At 45.0% G+C, this 19729-nt stretch overlaps 1 protein-coding gene across 8 annotated transcripts in view; it reads left to right on the top strand.

Moving 5' to 3' along the window:
- The window catches only part of LOC149452461 (uncharacterized), a 247627-nt gene that overhangs the window by 86232 nt on the left and 141666 nt on the right, over positions 1-19729 (top strand). The window contains exons 4-6 of one of the 8 annotated variants that reach the window (XR_016314864.1): positions 2438-2572; positions 8384-8528; positions 13355-13698. The exons of 5 other annotated variants lie outside the window; for them this stretch is intronic. The gene's annotated coding sequence lies outside the window, so the exon portion shown is untranslated. Of the gene's footprint in view, positions 1-2437; positions 2573-8383; positions 8761-13354; positions 13699-19729 lie in introns of those variants that run through there. 2 more of the 8 variants (XR_016314861.1, XR_016314862.1) reach the window with 2 other exon arrangements.

Raw genomic sequence — 19729 nt, 5'->3', positions numbered from 1 at the left:
GTTTACTGTCTCTGGAATGCAAGTCTGTGGAAAATGCATGTTGCCTGGCTCTGCAGGACTGTGCAGGACTATATGGGGACCTAAAACTTAAGCAACTCCTAAATCGGGTAGTGTTATACATGGATCGAAATTTGGCTGGTTTAACAGGGACCAGATGAATTTCAATCCATGTATGGGCAGGCCGGTTGAACAGAAGTCAGATTTTTGACACTCGATTAGCACCACCAGCTGTAGCCAGCAGTGCTAATCAGTGTATTCTGACAGTAGCAAAGTCCCCCTGCCATCACAATACAATAGCGCAGTGGGGAGGATTCCCCCATCCACCTCGAATGTATGGATAGGGAAATCAGGTAATTTTTGCACCTCTGATCACTAGTCTAGTGAATAGATTGTAAGCTCTAACGAGCAGGGCCCTCTGTTTCCTCTTGTACCAAATTGTATTGTAACTGTAATGTCTACCTTCATTTTGTACAGCGCTGTGCAAACTGTTGGCGCTATATATATCCTGTATAATATTAATACTGTGCCTTATAAAAGACATGTATACTAAAAGAAGTTGGTATTCAAAAAGAAAGAAAGAAAATGTTATTTGGCAACGCAAAGGAGTGGATTTACTAAAGGCAAATAGGCAAATAGACTATGCACTTTGGAAGTGCAGTTGCTCCAGAGCTTAGTAAATAAGGTGAAGCTCTGCTGACTTCCATCATTCAATCATCTGCAAGCAAAATGCTGTTATTTTCCTTGCATGTGACTGGGTATTCTTCACCTCATTTACTAAGCTCTGGAGCAATTGCACTTGCAAAGTGAACAGTCTATTTGCCTTTAGTAAATCCACTCCAAACATTTTTTTTTTATATTAAAAAGACCCGCTGTGTTTGTTGGGTGGCCAGCGTGAATGGATGCATGTTGTCAATGGCAGTCTAGTGGGTGCTCCATCTTGCTTCCCATTTGTATTCCAGGAACTGTTTTTGACCCGTAGAGATGAATGTAAACACGCCTGATAAAAGGAGTTGTTAGTATAATTGCAGTGAGTCATTCTCCTGCTCAGCCCCATCCATACTAAACGTTCAAAGTAATTATCATTCCAATCTGTTGCCGAGACGGCCTTGTACCGTGGGGAGACCTGTCCTTGCAAAGTGCACTTTCTTCAGGGCCAAAAATGTGAAAGTCACGTGCGTAATTAAGGTTAATGAAGTCGCTGAGCTCATATATCCATCGGCTGCATGCACAACCAGGGCCAGCTTTGTGTCACAGGCCAACATATTTAATTGTTGATTAGTATCGCGCAACATTGATGTACTTCTGTACAAGCCAGTGCATGCCACCTCACATGGTCCTGTCGCATGCTGCGTGACTGTATCTACCAGTATAACAGTATCAGGAAACTGATAGCTTACCCTGTGAACTGGTTGTCATAATAATGCTGCATTATGTTTTGTCGTAAGTCCTCAGAATCTTCTCCACCCTACACTGAGGGAGGAGCAAGCAAATCGATTGATAAATTACAGAAAACTGGATGGGTTAAAAGGGAGCCTGTGAAAAGAGAATAATAGAAGCTGGCATTTAACCTCTTTTTCAGGAGGCTAGTTCCCTAGCTGTCATGCCGATGCTATGAGTAGTTGAACTGGAACAAATATGGAGATGAAGAATTGCAACAGTTTTTTTGACACTTATTTACACCATGTTTGTTCTGGGCTGTAACTCTTAAAGTGATAATAAAGTTTTTGGTTTTTCTTTTTTTATAAAAAAAGATGTTATACTTGCTTGCTCTGTGCAACAATATTGCACGGAAAGCTTCTTCTTCAGATCTTCTGGCAGTCCCCAGTCCTCCCTCATTTGGGTGCCTCCTTAGTAAGCTGAGTGTTAGAGGCATCTGTGCATGTGTGAGTGCCCCGAGCTGGGCTATGTGTGTACATGGATACCCATAGCGCCCATAAGCCGTGCCCTCACTCTCTTCTCACAGGAGTTTGACTGACAGCAGCAGAAGCCTATGGTTCCACCACCCTCGGTTTCTCCTTAAAAAGCACAAAGTAATAGGAGCATTGCTGGAGCCAGAGATGGGTAAGTGTTAAAAGACAGCAGCGGGAAGTACAATTAGTGAGGCGTTTTGTGAAGAGAATGCGTTAAGGTAAAAAAAAGTATAGACTTTAGAACCTCTTTAAGTACACAGCCAGTCATTTAGCATTGTCAGGAGACCAGCAATGGCAGCACTTGTACTTCTCTAATCATAAGTTCATTTTACAGCACAACTCTGGGCAAAAATAACATTCAGATCCTACCTGCACCTTCCCAATTTTACTAAGCCTTTAAAAACCATAAAAACATAACTGAATCCTCTGTCAAGTAATCTTCTATGGCAACAAGTGATTGAAAGCTTTCCTCCATTCACTCTCTGCTGCTCAACTAACCAGTCGTGGTCCTGTTTCTCATGTTTCAGGACCCTTTAAGGACCCTGTGACAGTATCTTCAAACACACAATGGGCAACATCCATGTTACCAGGAATGGAAACCACAATATAGATTAAAAGAACAAAGACCTGGGATCCAGTCTATCATGTGACCAGAGTCTCAGGTAAATAATTGGGCCATTTAGGGCTGGGCAAAGCATGAGGTTCACTTTAATGCTGACCTATCCAGCAGCTTCTTTCGCTCTTGAGTTGCTGGAGTCATAGTTTATACAGGGTTTAGGACGGTCCATGTCTCAGCATTGTCACATGGAATGAGAGACAAGTTGCATTATATTGTATATAACAACTCGCTGTCAGCCGCTCTATACTCGCTAGCACCCCCAACACGAAACATTAGGCCCCGACCGCTACAACCCTGGCAGACGAACCACACCAAAAATCTCAAAGGACGTAGTCATGCGCTGGAGCGACTATAGCGCAAAACCAAATCCCAACAAGCGTTCACCCAATATAAATCTGCCTTCCTAACATACACTTCCTCCCTTTACGCTGCCAAGCAAGCCTACTTTGTTACCCTCATTGATACCTTCTCCTGCAGTCCTCGCCAGCTCTTCTCTACTTTTAACTCTCTACTCTCTCCGCCCCCACCTCCACCCAGTACCTCACTGCCCACGAGATTGCTAACCACTTCAAAAACAAGATTGACGCAATTCGTAGGGACATCGCCACTGCTCTGACTTTCACCCCACCTAGCATTCCTCACACTAAAATCCCCTCAACACTCCACTCCTTCGACCTCACTACTACTGAAGAGGTCACTAAGGTCTTCTCAGAAGCCCACCTCACCACCTGCCCCCTTGACCCTGTCCCCTCACAACTCCTACGATCACCCTCTTCTTCCATCCTACGCTCCCTCACTCACATCTTTAATCTTTCCCTCTCTACTGGCACCTTCCCCTCCCCTCTGAAGCACACGCACATCACTTCCATACTTAAAAAACCCTCCCTGGATCCCACTGATTTGAACAACCTAAGACCCATCTCCCTGCTGACATTTAAATCCAAACTCCTAGAGCGCTTAGTCTATAATCGCCTGAGTTCCCACCTCACCGACAACAACCTCCTCGACCCCCTACAGTCTGGCTTCTGTCCCCTACACTCCACCGAAACTGCCCTACTCAAACTCACCAATGACCTGCTAACTGCCAAAACTAATGGCCACTATTCAGTACTCCTACTCCTCAACCCCTCTGCGGCTTTTGACACGGTTGACCACCCCCTCCTCAAAAAAAAACTACACGCTTTTGGCCTCAGAGACTCCGCTCTCTCCTGGCTCTCCTCCTATCTATCACAGCACTCCTTCAGTGTTGCCTATAACGCTGCCACCTCCTCTTCACTCACCCTCTCTGTTGGGGTCCCTCAAGGTTCGGTCCTCGGGCCCCTTCTCTTCTCCATCTACACCTCCTCCCTTGGTCAATTGATACATTCCCACGGCTTCAATTACCATCTCTATGCCGACAACACGCAAATCTATCTCTCTACCACTCACCTCACCCCTTCAGTCTCCGCTCATATCACAAGCCTACTAAGTGACATATCGGATTGGATGTCACTCCACTTCCTCAATCTAAATCTTTCCAAAACCGAGCTCCTAGTTTTCCCCCCAGCCCGTGCCCCCCCCCCGACTTCTCCATAAGACCAAATACACTATCATCAGTCCCACCCCTCAAGCCACAGTACTAGGTGTCATCCTAGACTCCAATCTGTCCTTCCAGCCCCAGGTCCAATAGCTGACAAACTCATGTAGACTTCACCTCTGCAACATCTCCAAGATACAACCATTCCTAACCTCCAAAACCACTAAGCAACTCATTCACTCCCTTATTATATCATGCCTCGACTACTGTAACTGCCTCCTCATTGGCCGACCTCATCGCAGGCTATCCTCTCATCAGTCTATCATGAATGCTGCGGCCAGACTCATCCACCTTACTAACCATTCCGTATCTGCCACCCCCCTCTGCCAATCCCTCCACTGGCTTCCAATTGCCCAACAGATAAAATTCAAAACGCTAACACTGACGTATAAAGCCGTTCATAACACTGCCCCTAACTACATCACCGATCTTGTCTCCAAATATCACCCAAACCGTACTCTCTACTCCTCACAAGACCTCCTACTCTCTAGCTCCCTTGTCTCCTCCTCCCATGCTCGTCTCCAGGGCTTCCCCCATCCTCTGGAACTCCCTACTCCAATTCGTCAGACTATCACCTACTCTGCTTACCTTTAGGCGCACTCTGAAAACTTATCTCTTCAGGGAATCCTACCCCGCCCTCAGCTAATACTGAACTCTACTCTTACAACCACTCCATCCCCCACAGCTATTTCCTCCTGTACCACTATCCCCTCCCTCCTAGGTTGTAGGCTCCAAGGAGCAGAGCCCTCGAACCCTTCTTGTATTGAATCGTATTGCTACTGTACTGTCTTGTGTACTGTCTCCCACCATAATATAAAGCGCTGAGCAAGCTGTCGGCGCTATATAAATCCTGTATAATAATAATAATAACCTGGAAGCATTAGGTATTTTCTATGGCAGAACAAGGGGGACGGGTGGTTGGTGAAGTATATGCTGCAGGGAACCTGGGATTATTATTATTAGTATACAGGATTTATAAAGCGCCAACAGTTTGCTCAGGGCTTTACAATATAACGGGAGACAATACAGCAACAATACAGTTCAATACAAGAGGGATAGGAGGGCCCTGCTCCTTGGAGCTTACAAACTAAGAGATTAGGGAAGGGAATAAAGTGTAGCACTACGCCTACAGGAGCCGCTTGGTAGATTGGGTTCTCTGTTCTTCTGCCTCAACTCTGAGGACAAATGGATACTGCACTGCTGCAGGGAGCATACATATCAATACTCTGCATACAACTAAGGTTCAGTGTCAAAAGGCAAACATCTGACTGGCTAGTGGCAAATCAACCCAATATATTGTCAAGGGTTACATATAAAAGCAGTATGCACATAAATGAGTAAGAAAAGGATTAGATCAATCAGAGTTCACTAGACAATATAACAGTAAAAAATGGAGTCCTATGCAGCTAAATTAGAGTAAACCTGGTAATCCACAAAATCAGTAAAATAATGCCATTAGAAAACAGTAACAGCAATGATAATCAATACTGCGATAACTTGTCTGTGAACAATAGGCAATATCCACTTTAGAGAGCACTCTATGATAGGCAGCAATTTAATTTAACACTCCCTAAAGAGGTACTGTACCTCTTACTATGAGCAATGGGCAATATGTTCATGTAAAACAGCTATCTGAGTGAGCAGTCTTTAGTCCTAGTTCTTCAGCCAGCTAGCACTGGGGCCCAATCTTTATGGCGGTGCACATGAGTACAGTCGCAGTAAAGTCTGCATGCAGTAATAAAAAAGCTGTTAGTGAGATAACAAGTCCCTATGTGCTCAGTCTTTGCTAGCAGCAACAGGTTAATAGTGGCAGTGTCCTCTTACCAGTCTCAGTGATACAGCAACAGGGGTTCCACTGTTCAGATGTCAGCTCACTTCTGGATCTGCCTGGAGTAACTCTAGTTCTTAGCAGATGGCCGAAGGCTTGTAGCAAGTTGGTGTGCACATAGAAGCAGCAATAGGCATGCCTCGGTCTTCTTGCAGCAAGGAGGAAATATATATACAGTATACAGCCTGTCAAAATACAGCTCTTTCTCGGTCAACTTGCAGGTGTGCTTTAAAGCAAACCTTCAGTTCATTTGTCAGGTGAGTCCATCCTCCCTCCATTGTCACCATATGTGCTGAAGGGCTCTGCTCGGTCTTCGGGTCCTGGAAGAGCCCTTTGGCACATGTGCACACATGCAGGTTATTTCTTGTGCATCCACACAGAGGGAGAAGGTTTGTGACTTCCTTAATAGCCCAATAGCACATGCACTGGAAACCCCGAAGATGGTCTGGAAAACCAGTGTCTGTACAACTGTGCCACAGGACTTGCTCGGGACCCAAAGCTCTGTGGCATGTGCATGGAGCGGGGGGAAACATAATTCTCATCTAGGTGAGAGACATTTGTGGATGGGGCCACTGTCCCCACACATCAGGGTACCTTTTTCCATGCATGCACTCACCAATACCCCAGACAATGCGGGGGCTGCGTCCATGTGAAAGTCAAACATTATGGCGGGACCCCCAGCTTGAGCCGAGCCAGCTTGAGAGGAGCCGTGCACTGTATGTAGTTGTGTGAAATGTAGAGTTTCTCTGTAAATCCTTCCGTCCCATGTCAATACATACCTTGTTTGTGACATGTTGCATTTGGAGGGACACTACTGAGCCTATGCCCTCTCCACCTGTCCAGCATACCTCTGCCACTTCACTCCCAGTGACAGAGCACATACGTGCTCTCATTTAACTCCTTCAGCTCTCCTGTACCATGCAACTAGGCTGTGAGCATCTGTAATGCAGATTCAATCCCGATACTTTTAGGGGGAGGAAGCCAGATCACCAGCCCCCTTGCTACCGGAGAACCCTTCACCATGCCAGGTCCCATACTTCACGACAGGCTGCTGTACACTTCACGCCATTACTTGGTTTCCCATAGCAACTGAATTCCTCCTCTACTTGTCTTGCCAAGTAAACCCTTTTTGTAGTTGCCTTGCTTTACACTCCATGTGTGATTTACTGACACTGTTCTTCATATGCCAGAAACCATCATGTATCCCTTTAGAATACCTTCAGAACAGGCTTGAAACAGTTTGGTAACTTTACTGCAACGTTTCATGGCCGAACAAATAACAAGCATAACAAAATCCCAACTCTAAACAGACTAACAGAGGTGGCTGCCCAGGCATACCTTTACAGTTGCAAGTCTATAGCTGGCAAGCTCCAATGGCTGGTAGTGTCCTCTGGAACACTGGTATCTTGTGCGAATCACATGCTGGTTCTTGGTCCACATACTGGTATGTTTCTTCTTTCTCAAGCTCCCGTTTCTCTCTGGAAGTGTACCTTCCCCCTATTTATGTATCACACAGGGTGGAAAGCTGGCCCAGGACAAAAAGCCCGGGAACTGAAGTGCTGGAATTTAACTCTTACCCCAGCCTGGGCAAGCTGAACTACCTGGCTAATGCAAAAAACACACACACACACTGTAGGCAACCTGCCTACATGCAGAACATAATAAAAGATAATAGTTAAAAAATATGTCCAGTTTTAAGAGAGGGAGGGGTAGGAGGCAGGGCAAAATGACACGACCTGAAGGTCTGAAAATTTCAGTTTTTGTTTGAAAATGTATTTATATTTTAGCAACTGTCTAAATTCCAATTTGTGGTTCATAGTGACCAAAAACATCTATTGCATTCATTTTGTATATCAGGGTTTGTATGATCACTAAAAATGTATGAATTTTGATTCCCCTTTGCAAAGCCAAATTTGCTACATAAGTATACTCATGAAAATTATGGCAAATGTGTGCCCTATGATGATGTGGTCAACTTTATGACAGGTTCACTATAGGAAATGCTTGTTAAAAAGTTAACCATAGGTGTGAGATGATCATTACTGCTCTGGTATAGGTTCTGCCCCATTGCCACTGAGCAGATGATCTTGTGTCTTCTGCATCTGAATGGATGTAGTTGGTACCTCTTTGCGAGGAGTACATTTCTGACATATTTTTGACAGGAGTAATTTTATCACTCAATGTCTTGAATTGGGAACAGTGATAAGGACTGTGTAATACTTTGTAGTTTGTCATGCGGATTGTCTTGTATACACAAATTGCTGGTAATAGAATCCCTTCTAAGCGACAGACAATCCTGCTTCTATGCCTGTTCTCAGAACTACAGCCCTACAAATACAAGGCACTTCACTCAGAGAACAGGCAGTCTCATGGCAGTATTAGGTCACAGTCCTTGAACTACCTGACATATAACTCTTACTGTTGACAGTTGAACTTTTCTCTCTTTTGAGGTGAGGGGGGACATCTGGCACTATTTGGAGAAGTCTGACTCAGCATCACTAGAACATCCGACAAGTGAAGCACACTTTAAGATGCACCTACTATTCACTTCAATGTGGGAACCTTCTCTGGCTTGACACATCACCACTACACAAGGTATTGCACTGAGCTCCTCCACAGCAACTGCTGTCAGGTTGTTCCTTCATGGGGAGAGTTCAGTACTGGTTCCATTATAGATCTGTGAAGTCACTGTTTTCTCTGAGTTCATCCATGGTTTATCCTGTATGAAGTCCTGAAGAAGGGCTTGGATGAAGTGGTGTTGCCTCCAAAACAAGTTGGCTATTTTTATATGACTGTTACCAACAATTAAAATAATCTTAAACTCTTTCATCTGATTTTGGTCCTTTTTGTAATTCTATGGTTTGTGCTACTGTTGGGTGCCCATTGAGGGATGCCTTGCCGTTTGGGAGCCCCCTCACCAGAACTATTGAGCCTAGTTTCCCTTCATCTGACTACACATGCAAGTGTAAAAATTCCTAGCACCTCTTTAAGTATGTTGATCTAGTGATCAAATCCAAGGTGGTGGTGCCAAGCAGAAGTCTCAGGGCTATTGCATGTCTACACAAGGGAGGATTTTACATGTAAATAACATGCATAAAATATGACAAATGCACATTTTATGAGAAGTAATCAGTGGTCTGGGAACAGGCTCTCTCTAAAGGTACAGCAACACCAGAAGCCTAGCCCTGCTCAAGCCAGCAGAAGACTGTCCACTATGTGTCTGCAACAAATATGACATTGTAAATATGGCATCTGCCCAGATCCGGAAGGCTAGTACCGGAGGGACAGAAACCGGGGAGCGCCACGAGTTAAGCTGGGGCCCCGGGAGTAATTCCTCTGGGAAGACTGGAAAGACCCAGTGCCTCCTGATTTGGACGGATCTACCTTGGTCTGGCCAGGGGTTGGGGACGCAGGAGGTCCGCAAACTCAGTGCCCCCTGGGGAAGACGCTCTCAGGGGTGTCACTAGTAACACTTGGGTGTGGGACCCCACGGTGTGAAGATGACACATGGCCACTGTTTTTCACCTCTTTTTGCACAGCGCCCTAAGGACCAGGTCTTTTGGCTAAGTCCAGGGCAATTTTTGCTACAGGCCTCAGGGCCTGGTCTGTGCACTATTTGGCACGGTACCACTTTTTTATTTTTTATTTATTTAATTTAACCACTCCCACGTTTGTCACTTTTTTCTTTGCCTTATGTGTGTGTTTTTCACGGATGGAGGGTGTGGGTCCTCGGGCCTACCCTGAAGTCTAGGGGGAGGATATGTGGCCATACGGTTCCTTCCTCCCCTGATCCCTAGAGGACTCTTCTTCGGGAGAGTCCCCTTGCCTAGTACTGAATGTCCGGCTTCGGCTGGGCATAGGGAACGGTGGTCCACAAGGCCTTTTGGCCAGGAGGACCAAGTGGGGACCTTGTCCCCGTCAGGAGCTTCGTGCCCCGGGGGATCAGGGTAAGCGGTCCAAGCCCCTTTAGGGGTAGGACACAGCACACCCCTAAGTGCACTTTTTGTGTGGTGTTTTTGCACTTGCACTTTTTTGTGAAACACTTACGGGTTTTTTCGTTATAGTTGCACGTTTGCGGACTTAAAAAAAATCTGCCCAGATCAGTGTATAACTAGCAAACAAATGATAAGCATAAACAGGGCAATACACAGATCAATTGTAGGACAGACCCAGGTGGTATGTTTTCCATTTTCCTGACAATCTGCCAAGACCCAACATCACTACATAACTACTCAAATCACATGACAACCAGGGTGGTGAGTTGACCCTGCAGAGGAGGCAAGATCCAGCAGGAGGGTTGTGTTCTCTCCAGTTTGCCAGCAGGTTGCCACATCTGCCAGTGTGTTGTCTGCAAATTGCCTTATTTGCCACAGTTTTACCAAAGTTTACGTTTATAATACCTTGTTTTTTTAAGTAGCACCAAGACAACAGTGTTTCTTTTGAGGACTTTATTACAGTGATTTAAAGCAGCCCATAGATGATGTGATTTTCTTTCTTTCCACTGTGGGTGAATTACTGCTAGTTGCTATAGCTGCTGGCAATAATTGTATGTAAAACAAAAACCAACAGGCTTGTTGTACACAAGTCAATTAATAGATTGATTTTTGATACAATCAGCCTGCCCATACATCAGTTGAAATTGGCCGGCTTAATTCCAGGCTGAGTTAAAAAATTATAGGACAGCTTTTGTGTAGGAGTGCCACTATATTCCCATCACGACTGCAGGGACACCTGAACTAAAGTAAAGGCTTTATGGTCAGTGCAACTGTAAATAACAGGCAGCGGTCCAGAAGGTGCACCTCCTAAGATTTAACAATTTGTAACCCAACAGATGTTTTAAAAAACTTGTTTCCAAGATGTAACGGAGCCGACCCAGTCTGCGCTGAGTACTTCCGTTAGAATACCGCTTCCCAGTCCGAACACTGACCACGGACCCCATAGCCAACCAAACAAGACTAGACGACACCAGTCTGTCTGAACATGGAGCTCTTTATTTGAAACTCAAACTGGCTTTTTATACACTCAGGGGAGGACACAGGGCAGGGCAATCTACACTTAGCAACAAGAGACACACAGATATTCAAACTTTACACCAACAGACAGTCCCATCAGGAGGGAGGGCTGCTGGAGACAGCCCCCACTAAGCTAATACACATAAACACATACATCCCCTAATAGTTTGCTCCCAAGCAAGACACACAATAGAACAAAGGGATGCAGCAACATGACATTAAACAATCAACAACCCCCCACCCCAATATTAGGACAGATCACCCTGTACCTCTAACAGGCACAGGGTGACTTACACATAAGAGGGATATGGGGAGCTGAGACAGGGGTCTCCCCACTTCTCCAAAGTGAGCTGGGTTCCATGGGCCCCCCACCGAAAGTGACTCCCGTCACACAAGAGTTCTTCTGTAAGAATATAATGCTTGTTTTTCTAGGAGAATGGAGAGTATTGCTTACCCTAACACTTGCACAGTCTTCCTCCTCACAAGTTCTGAATGTGATAACCCCCAAGCATTTATTCTGGTCACCAAACGGTCATATCATGTTCCCTCTTGCCAATTTTGTATATTTTTTTTATATGCCAGAGAGGAGGAAATGTTTTTATGTTTTTTTGCCAGCTTTGAGTTCCACTTTAATCTCCTGCAAACCTATAAATATCAAACCACACCCCTATAAATATTATGCTCTAATTTGCCACCTTGCAAGCCTGGACAGAATATCAGGCTCCTGGGGGTTACAAAAGACTCTAGAAACAGTATGGGGTGTATTATTATTATTATACAGTATTTATAAAGCGCCAATAGTTCGCTCAGCGCTGTACATTACAAAGGGGGACAAAACATGTGACAGAACAATACCAATACAGTGCAAAACACGAGGGGTTCGAGGGCCCTGCTCTTTCGAGCTTACAATCTAGGAGGGAGGGGATGGTGGCACAGGAGGAGATAGCTGTGGGGGATGGAGTGGTAGGAAGAGTGGAGGAGGTCGGCAAGTTAGCAGGGGGTGGGGTAGGCTTCCCTGAAAAGATGGGTTTTCAGGGTGCGCCTAAAGGAGAGGAGAGTAGGTGATAATCTGATGGGTTGGGGCAGGGAGTTCCAGAGGATGGGTGACACCCTGGAGAAGTCCTGGAGGCGGGCATGGGAGGAGGAGACCAGGGAACTAGAGAGAAGGAGGTCTTGTGAGGAGCGGAGTGTGCGTGCTGGGCGGTACTTGGATATTAGGTCAGTAATGTAGTTCGGGGCAGTATAGTGGACAGCTTTGTACGTCAGCGTTAGGATTTTGAATTTGATCCGTTGCGCAATCGGAAGCCAGTGGAGGGATTGGCAGAGGGGGGTGGCGGAGACAGAGCAGTTGGAAAGGTGAATGAGTCTGGCAGCTGTATTCAGGATCGACTGAAGCGGGGATAGCCAGCGGCGAGGCAGGCCAGTGAGGAGGGAGTTGCAGTAATCGAGTCGTGATATGATGAGGGAGTGGATGAGCTGTTTAGTGGTTTCTGGGGTTAGGAACGTGCGTATTTTGGCGATGTTGTGGAGGTGGAGTCTGCACGAGTTTGTTAAAGATTGGACTTGGGGTTGGAAGGATAGGTTGGAGTCCAGAATGACACCAAGTACTCTGGCCTGCGGGGCGGGTTTGATGGTAGCGTTGTTGGATGTGACGGAGAAGTCAGTGGGGGGTGGTGTCCGAGCTGGGGGGAAGACAAGAAACTCGGTTTTGGAGAGGTTCAATTTAAGGAAGTGGAGTGACATCCAGTCTGATATGTCGCTCAGTAGGTGTGTGATTCGGGCTGAGACCAAGGGGGTGAGGTGGGGGGTTGAGAGATAGATTTGTGTGTCGTCAGCATAGAGGTGGTAGTTGAAGCCGTGAGAGAATTATGTGTATACATAATTTGCATAGGAATTTGCCCAGTGAAGCTACATGTACATTCATTCTGTGAAAATGGGGGTAAAAACACAGCATTTGACCACTAGATGGGGCTAAATATCTCAGAAATTTCCTGTGATGCTTAGCGCTATCTAGTAGGCAAATGGGGTATTTTCCATTTTAAATCAATGAAAAACATTCAAGCAGCACAGGAAATAACCTAATAAAATTAGTTTTTTGCCCCCATTTACATAGAATGATTGTAGATGCATTTAACTAATTGATATGCAAATGTTTTATAATTACACCCATAAGTGTTGATGGCTATCCTGGCTCTCTAGCATGCCAGCAGGGTTAACACTGCACTGAACATTGAGATTTAATATTACAGCATTTGAAATCTAGGTCGTGACACTTTTCTTTTTTAAAAGCTGCAAAATGCAATTTACACGTGAGGCTGTGTAAAACAGGCGTTGCGCAGGAGAGAAGATGGGTAGACCTGTCTGAGACACGACAAGAGCGTTATGTAATCAATACAATTATCTCTCCAGGAGGGGGAACGCGTGATGATGTGGAACAGAAATTGCAATTATGATCTCGGTGGGAAACCTCCCCGCCAACTGACAGGGAAAAGAAACTTTTTGTTTTTCTTTCAATTTACTTTTTTTTTTCTGATAATTGCTCCAATTTCTCTCGTCATGTCTCGATCCCAGGAAATAGTCATTCACGGTGGCTGTGCATACCTCATAGGAGGTGTTTTTCTATGGCTGCCCCTGGGTCACATCAATGTCACAACCACAGGAAGGAGAAGTGGCGGGTCTGGCCAGGGGCCCTAATGGCTCCTTCTTTGAAGTGAAATGTTTTGTGTCAAAATAAAAGTTTATTTAAAGTGTAACTCTAGCTTTTCAGACTCTTTATTATTTGTTTAAGATTTCAAGCCAGGCTTTGAAGGTTTTTGCGTCAAACAGACCAACTGCCCTGAAACCTGTTTTTAAAGTAAACGCAATAACTACAATCTCATATACTTCTTAACATGGTAAAAATTTCAAAAAACCTCCTGCGCTTAAATGGAATCCTACCCTCAAAAGCTGCTAACACTAAACTTATACCCAAATAAGTGAATACCGTATATACTCGAGTATAAGCCGAGTTTTTCAGCACATTTTTTGTGCTGAAAAACGGCCCCCTCGGCTTATAGTCGAGTCAACGTCTGCAGGGGGGGCGCGTACAGGGGTGGGCAGAGGGCTGCTGTCTCTTACCTGGCTCCCACGATGATCCATCCAGGAAGCGCTGCTCCTTCCGTCACTCCGGCCACTCCCTCACTCCTGCCGCTCGGCTCCGCCTCCTCACCGGTGATTGGCCGCCAGAACTGTAGCTCAGGAAAGGTACACAGGCGGCCAATCAAGGGCGAGGAGGCGGAGCCGAGCGGACCCGTGAAAATCGAGTGAGGGAAAAGCCGGTAAGTGTGCAGTGCAGAGGTGCTGCTGCAACCACATATGCTGGCTGCAGCAGCACCATACTGCAACAGGGGTCAGCAAGTGTCATTGGTGTCAGTGGGAGGAATAGTGCCGCATCATTGGTGTCACTGATACTAATGATGGGGCATTATTCCTCCCACTGACACCAATGATGGGGCACTATTCCTCCCACTGACACCAATGATGGGGCACTATTCCTCCCACTGACACCAACGATGGGGCACTATTCCTCCCAGTGATACCAATGATGGGGCACTATTCCTCCCACTGACACCAACGATGGGGCACTATTCCTCCCAGTGATACCAATGATGGGACACTATTCCTCCCACTGACACCAATGATGGGGCACTATTCCTCCCACTGACACCAATGATGGGGCACTATTCCTCCCACTGACACCAATGATGGGGCACTATTCCTCCCACTGATACCAATGATGGGGCACTATTCCTCCCACTGACACCAATGATGGGGCACTATTCCTCCCACTGATACCCTCAGCTTATACTCGAGTCAATAGTTTTCCCAGTTTTTTGTGGTAAAATTAGGTACCTCGGCTTATATTCAGGTCGGCTTATACTCGAGTATATACGGTAGTCAATTAAAATAAACAGTGTAGCGCTAATAAATAATATATATATATATGAATATCCAGTGAATAAGTGATTACAATAAACAAACTCAATATTGAGTTTGTTTATTGTAATCACTTATTCACTGGATATTCATATATATATATTATTTATTAGCGCTACACTGTTTATTTTAATTAACATGGTATTGTCATTTCAAAAGGTTTTTTTTGTTATTGTTAAATCTGCAGCTTACAGTAAAATATTAGCTGGTGATCCTGACATGAGGGTCTTTGTTGGGATACTTTCTGTTATAGGGTGACAACATTGTGTTCTAGTCTCCCCATTAAGCCCTGTTACATAGGCTACAAGTAGCCCTTTTAACACACTATGAAGATACAGTCCACTGTTGTCACCTTTAAGCCTCGTTTAAACAGGCATACTACAGGATACGCCCATGCGAGGGCTATGTCTACCCACATGGGGATGCTCAGGCGTTCTGTGCTTCCCCAACGCGGGCAGTCCCATTCAGCCTGGTTCACACTATTGCAGGTTGCATATGCGTGAAACGCACCTGTTCCTGCACCCGCAACCACCTGCAGCTAAAATGCGCTGCTTTTTAAAAATGTGTGGGGCTGCCATTCATTCTTGACCACTTCAGCTCTAAAAGATTTTACCTCCTTTTTGACCCGGACATTTTTTCCTATTTAGCACTGCACTACTTTTACTGGTAATTACGTGGTCATGCAACGCTGTACCCAAACTAAATTTATATAATTATTTCACACAAACAAAGCTTTCTTTTGATGGTATATTTGAGAATCCTGTGCACCGGAAAACAAGAGAGATTGGAAACTGCGGGCTGCTGCTAGCAATTAACACAAATATGTGTGGTAATTAGACGACTGGAATGCTGCGCTGCCACTCCTACAACTGTGAAACACTGGTTGGAGAAGTAATATATGTGATTTAAAGAATCAGTGATTGTGTAAGTATACAATGCACCTCCCTCTTCAGTGTATAAGTGTGTGAACTAAACAAGAATGCCAGTGATGAGTACCGTGTTGCAATGCACCTGTCTTCTTAATAAGTGCAATCCTACAAACAATTGTATTGCACCGTACTACAATACACAGGTGTTTTTCTATGGCTGCCCCTGGGTCACATGCACCGTACTACAATACACCTCTGTTAGATGAAAGTTCTTGTGCAACACTTTAATCCTCATGCATATAGGACGTTTTTACAGCAGCTGTTTTTGGCTTTTGAAAAATGTTTCTGCAGCTAGTAAACTCCCAGCATGCTATCCTATGTGTCCATGCACACATAGACTGTAATCAGCGGTTTTGTTTTGTTTTTTTAGCTGTAAGAACGCTTTTAACGCTGAAAAATGCAGTAAATTGTGGCAAACTGGACATTTTTTGACCGAAAATTTTTTTGTTTTGGTAAAAAAAAACGCAAAAGAAAAAATGCGGAAAAACGCTACTAAATGCTAATGCAAAATGCTGAAAAACTCACATTTTTAATGTGACTTTACAGAGCTAACATTACCAGCGTTATTAAAACGCCCCGTGTGCATGCAGCCTTATAGTAAAAAATGGCAGATGAGATACTTATGATGTAAATTATAAACCATAAATGAGAACACCTGTATATCAAGCTATAAATGTAGCGGGGACTACAAAACACCTTCCCCAAAAAGTACCGCACTTAATTGTGTAATCTTAATTGTGCTGGAAATAATGCTTTTAAAAGAATGTGTCCTTAAAAAATCAATACATTAATATAATAAATGTACCAGTTCATATTATGAAGTCCTGGTGCTACAAAACGCCTTCGACAATTTTATTGACATAGTGACTTGGTGATATGTTGGTGATCTTGACAAAAAATTGTTGATAAGTGCTGTCACTCGTACTCCCCTTCCAGAGCCTCACTCACCGCAAGGTGTGGACCCCCTAAGTTTAAGTCCTTAAGCCCCTGCAATGGACCAGCCTTCTATGATCTCCTAAGACCGCTGTCCACTGGACCAGGATCCTCCCGGCCAGAAGGAAACACTCCAATACTCCAAACAACTACTTCTCCTCCTCCACCGCAGTAGGAATAATCAAAGGGAACGTTTTGAACATTCACATCAGGCATCTGAGGGTAATATGGAAAATATAGGATTGAGAGATATGATATGGCATCCACTACATAAGAATAATAAAAGAGGCCCTAACAAGAAATCCAAAAAAGATCCCAAAATTGGAATACTTACCACTCCAATGGCCGTACCCCCAATTATAACTACAACCAGGATCAATATAGGTCCTATCATCACACACCAAAGAAAAACTGGGGAACTCCTCGCAATGTCCATTATGACAGGTCTCCATATAATCCTCCATATCATCATGGAAAGAATAGACAAGATTATTATTATTATTATACAGTATTTATAAAGCGCCAACAGTTCGCCCAGCGCTGTACATTGCAATGGGAGACAATACAGTACAATAGCAATACAATGCGATACACGAGGGGTTTGAGGGCCCTGCTCCTTGGAGCTTACAATCTAAGAGGGAGGGGATAGTGGTACAGGAGGAAATAGCTGTGGGGGATGGAGTGGTAGGAAGAGTGGAGGAGGTCGGCAATTAGCAGGGGGTGGGGTAGGCTTCCCTGAAGAGGTGGGTTATCATGAAGAGGTCCATTATCATGAATATTCATCTTACAATATTCAGTCTGAATCAGGTCAACAGCCCCGTTTTTTAGGGGAAGGAAAAATATGGAAAAGAAGTACCCGCGCAGAGGAGGGAAGAGGGTCAATAGATCCCAAAGAGAGGAAATTGTAACGCATAAGGGAATTTTTAATTTAAGTGGTACCACCTTATCCCATCAAGAACTAAATGTTCTAAACAAAGGCTTAAAGTATGCTCCTAAGGCTAAATTAAATAAATTTCAAATGTATATAGATATACATAAGTTCACCAGGAGACTGGCAATAAAAAGATTTTTCCTAAATAAAACATTAGCTACCGACCATAGAGCCATCCAACCATCTGCTTCCAACCTGAGGAATGCTTCCCTCTTTAACCCCCCTCCCCAATCTCAATCACACATAAATATCTTTAAAGAAATGGTACTTAAAGATATGGAATCCATTAAAATAAAGAGCCCATATATCCAAATGGACGTAGATACAGGATTAAAATCTCTACTTGAAAAGAAAGACTTAGTCATAAGACCCGCCGACAAAGGAGGAGGGGTAGTGGTACTTCAAAAGACAGAATATATAAAAGAAGTTCAGCAAATTTTGGATGATAAGGATACCTATCAATTATTCCCAAAGACCCACTTACCGCATATAAACGGTCTTTAAAGCAATTGATCAATAAAGAATAATATTATTATTAAGAAAGAAAGGGATTTCTTATGCCCAAAGGCCCCTAAACTCCCAGTCATTTTGTCAGGAATGGACTCAGCACTGGTGGTGGGACTCACCTGCCGTGTGGGCTGCAGTACCAGAGCTGCCCAGCGGGTGCTCTCAGCAATGGACTCAGCACTGGTGGTGGGACTCACCTGCCGTGTGGGCTGCAGTACCAGAGCTGACCAGCGGGTGCTCTCAGCAATGGACTCAGCACTGGTGGTGGGACTCACCTGCCGTGTGGGCTGCAGTACCAGTGCTGACCAGCGGGTGCTCTTAGCAGCCAGAAGCTCACAATCAGCCAAACCTGGGGCTGATTGCAGAAAGGTGTATTTAAGCCATGACCAGGCCTGTGCTCTGGGCCTTGGTGTATGTTTTCCCATGAGCCTCTGTACCTGGTATCCTGTGTTCCTGCTTCGTTGCTGACCCGGCTTGATTCTGACCTCTGCTGACCATCTCCTGTTGAACCCCTGGCTTGCCTGACCATCCTTCTGTCTGATCCCCTGTACCGCGCTGTCCGTGAGTTACTGAACCCGGCTTGTGACCTTGACTATTCTCTGCCTGCTCCTTTGGTACCTTGCTGCCCGCACGTTGCTGACTTGGCCCGTCTGACCACGCTAACTACTCTGCCATCCATCCATCCTGCACGGATCCAGCCGTACCTGCACATACCTCTGGCGGATCCCTCTACCACTAGCAGGTGTACTCCGGGGCCGCGACCTGGTTCCTGTCTGCTCCAAGTCCATCCCCACCATCAGGGGCCCTGGTGAATAAGCAGGCTGGGACTTAGACTCCGCGCCCTGGGGAATCCTGTCCTGGGGACCACTAGAGGTACCACCAAACGGTCATTACAGAACCCTACGGCCGGCCTGACCGTTCCACCTCTCCAGCCCTGACTGCTCCTGTGTTCCTGCACCTACTAAGATTAGTGAAAGGTTGGTTTGTTCACTGTGCGTTTATATATATATATATCTGGGTGGCTAATAATAACCTGTATTATTATACTATACCTGAAACCTGCGTTTCCCTGTGTCAGTCCACACCTTTCTGGTCATTCCTTGATTCCTGACACATTTATTGTCTCCCTAAGGTACACAAAGACCCTGTCCATCCACCAGGGAGATGGAAGCGGAATAGAGTCTTTGTGCTCCAGGATAAGTCAATACTTAGACCATTACTTGCAACCCTTAGTCTCAACCACACCTTCCAACCTCAAGGATACGAAGCAGGTTTTAAATGAAATTAAGAACCTTACATGGGATCCTAGGCATGTGACCTTTTTAGTAACTGCAGATGTTGCCTCTTTGTACAGCAACATAAACCATGAAGATGACAGATCCGCAGTTGAATACTATCTCAACACCACTACTAATATCCCTAGAAAGCTCAAATCCTACATTTTAGAACTACTTGAGTTCACTATGCATACCAATTATTTTTGGTTTAGCAATAAATTCTACCTGCAGA

The sequence above is a fragment of the Staurois parvus genome, unplaced genomic scaffold, assembly GCF_062004578.1.
Source record: "Staurois parvus isolate SC_StPar_1 unplaced genomic scaffold, SC_StPar_1.0 ptg000471l, whole genome shotgun sequence".
Lineage (NCBI taxonomy): Eukaryota > Metazoa > Chordata > Amphibia > Anura > Ranidae > Staurois > Staurois parvus.
The sequence above is the reverse complement of the archived record's forward strand: the minus strand, read 5'-3'. Positions and strand labels throughout refer to the sequence as shown.